This window comes from Phoenix dactylifera, chromosome 14 (genome assembly GCF_051530095.1).
Source record: "Phoenix dactylifera cultivar Ajwa chromosome 14, Ajwa_hap1_PhDact_Kaust_v1.1, whole genome shotgun sequence".
Taxonomy (NCBI): Eukaryota; Viridiplantae; Streptophyta; class Magnoliopsida; order Arecales; family Arecaceae; genus Phoenix; species Phoenix dactylifera.
This window is the reverse complement of record NC_143203.1, coordinates 8,437,737-8,440,770: the sequence shown is the minus strand read 5'-3', so window position 1 is coordinate 8,440,770 and position 3,034 is coordinate 8,437,737. Positions and strand designations below refer to the sequence as shown.

Sequence of the window (3,034 nt, the reverse complement as noted above, 5' to 3'; positions counted from 1 at the left end):
AAAGGTAGAGAAAAATGGTCCTTCCTAGTCATTGAATTAAGTTTTCTATAGTCAATGCACACGCGCCAACCTGTGGTTGTGCATGTTTGTATCAATTCTCCTTTCGTATTTTCAACCACAGTGATACCTGATTTCTTGGGTACCACTTGTGTCGGACTCACCCACTTACTATCAAAAATTGGATAAATGATTCTGGCATCTAATAACTTCACCACTTCTTTCTTGACTACCTTCTTTATGTTAGGATTGAGTCTTCTTTGCATTTTTCGGATGGGCTTTGCATCATCTTCAAGATGAATTCGATGCATGCAAACAGAGGGGTCAACCCCTTTCCAATCGGCTACAGACCATCCTATGGCATGTTTATTCTCTTCTAGCACCCTTAAAAGTTTACCCTCCTGTTCAGTAGATAAGTTGGCTGCGATGATTACAGGGAGGCTATCTTCTGGTCCTAAAAAGGTATACTTAAGATTTGTCGAAAGTCGCTTCAACTCAAGTTTAGGTGGAGAATTAATGGAAGGACAAAGTGGTGTGCTAGCAATGGGGGGAAGGGGTTCAGGTCGGATCTTCCAAGGAAGCGAACTCATAGGAGATTGATTGTCGAGTAAGATGTTAACTTCTTCTACGGCCTTGTCTATATCAAAGTTGTCAATGTCAAAATGGGCCAAACATGCCTCTAAGGGGTCATCTGCTAAGATATAGGGAAGGGCGTTCTCTACAAGATCATCCATTTCGTCAATTAGGCAACACTCGTTTTCCCTCAAATGTTGGTCAGCGGCATGAAACACATTTAACTTAATTTTCATGTTTCCAAATGATATATCCATTGCCCCAGTTCTACAGTTGATACATGCATTGGCTGTCGCTAAAAAGGGATGACCAAGAATCATAGGGATTCGTTTTTTTAGGTTGGGCACATGTTCCATGTCAAGGACGATAAAATCTACTGAAAAATAGAATTTGTCTACCTTGACAAAAACATCTTCAATCATCCCCCTTGGCATCTTCACCGATCGATCAGCCAATTGTAAAGATACCGAGGTAGGTTTCAATTCACCCAACCCAAATTTTTAATAGACTGAATAGGGTAGAAGATTCACACTTGCCCCTAGATCTAAAAGTGCTCGATCAATGGAGTTATCTCCTATGACACAGGAAATAGTGGGAGCGCCAGGATCTTTGAATTTTGGAGGGATGTTGTGTTGGAGAATGGAACTTACCTGTTCAGTAAGTAGGACCTTTTTAGGCACATGTGTCCTAGATTTTCGCTTTTGGGTGCCAAGGTCTTTGAGAAACTTGGCATAGGAGGGAACTTATTTGATGGCATCAAGGAGTGGGAGGTTGATTTTAACTTGTTTGAAAACCTCCATCATCTCTTCTAGTGAAGTTTCCTTCTTGCCAAAGAGAGTGGGTGCATGAAGTGCTTCAGGGAATGGGGCCTTTGGAATGTGGGTTGTGGCAGATGGTGGATTAGCTGAAGAAGGTTTTGGGTTTTCATGTGAAACATTCCTCTCCTCTTCTTCACCTTCCTTATTGTTACCCTCCCCAACCTTATTATCTATTATACGACCACTCCTCAGGGTAGTCAAAGCATTGGCTTGCTCATGATTTAGTCGAGTTTCTTGAGCCACGTATTGTCCCCTTGGATTACTCATTGGTTGACTTGGAAGCTTACCTTCCTCTCGTTTGTTTAATGCATTGGCTAGTTGACCCATTTGGGATTCTAGCTTAGCAATTGATTGCATGTGAGAGTGCAATAGTTGTGTGTTTGCCTCCAAACCTTGAAGGGCAGTTAACACTTTCTCCTCAAAGGTTGTATTTCTTTGGGTTGGAGGAGGTGGGTGTTGAAATTGAGTTGAGGAACGGTAGAGATGAAAATTCTGAGGATTTTGAAAATTTTGGGAGTGGGGTTGGGTAGTATTCGAAGCTTGCTGTCTCCAAGAGAAATTTGGATGATTCCGCCATCCCGGATTATATGTATTGGAAAATGGGTCATTACCCGGTCTGGGCTGTGTTTGAGCAGCATTGATGTGTTCTTACACGAGTTCGGAGAATTGGGGTGCTGAGGGGCACTCATGAATAGGATGGGATGGGCTAGAACAGATAGTACACACTTGTGCTTGAGAAGAGTTAATGAAATGCCCACCTATCATCAGTTGGTCAATCTTATGGGACAATGCATCTACCTTGCTAGACAGGTCTATAGAATGACTTATTTCACAAATGGTCCCTTTTCTTTGAGAACTCGGGGGTGCTTGACGAGAACAGGAAGTATGGTGGAGGAAGTTTTCATTAAGATTTTTAAATAATTGCCATGCTTCATGCTCATTTTGAAGCATAAAAGTCCCCCCGCATGCAGCATCGATCATCTGACGGTTTCGTTCAGTCAATCCATCATAGAAACATTGCACTAGCTGCCACTTAGGTATTTGATGATGAGGGCATTTACGGATTAGGTCCCAAAATCTCTCCCAAGTTTCATGAAATTCTTCTCCCTCGGTTTGGGAGAAGCTTGTAATGGCACGTCTAAACTGGTTCGTTCTTCCTATGGAAAAGTATTTTTTAAGGAATTCTTGTTGCATTTGATCCCAAGAACGAATCGAGTTGGCTTCTAAAGAATTCAGCCATTGTTTGGCTCTAACTTTAAGGGAGAAGGGGAATAATCTAAGTTTCAGAGCATCATTAGTGAAGTTCTGAATCTTGACAGTGATGCAAATCCCAAGAAATTCATCTAGGTGTTTATATGGATCTTCATTGGTGAGCCCATAAAAAGATGGGAGCATTTGGATCACACTAGACTTTATTTCATATTGTACAGCTGCTACTTCAGGTAATCGAATGCAAGATGGGGAAGTGTAAATGGTGGGAGTAAAGTACTCCCTCAGGAGTTTGGGTTGTTCTTCAGCCATCTCAAGAGGTGGGGATGATTCTATTGTTCTGATCTCAGCTCGAATATTTCTAAGGGTCCGTTCTATTTCAGGGTCAAAAGGTAATAGGTCACGTACTCTAGAACGACTTCCTTGCATACACTAAT

At 41.9% G+C, this 3,034-nt stretch overlaps 1 non-coding gene across 1 annotated transcript; it reads left to right on the top strand.

The window, feature by feature from the left end:
- The first annotated feature begins 2,427 nt into the window (after positions 1-2,427).
- On the top strand, positions 2,428-2,533 carry LOC113461575 (small nucleolar RNA R71). Its single transcript, XR_003383853.4, has one exon. It is a non-coding gene; the product is annotated as a small nucleolar RNA R71 (small nucleolar RNA).
- Positions 2,534-3,034: the final 501 nt, after the last annotated feature.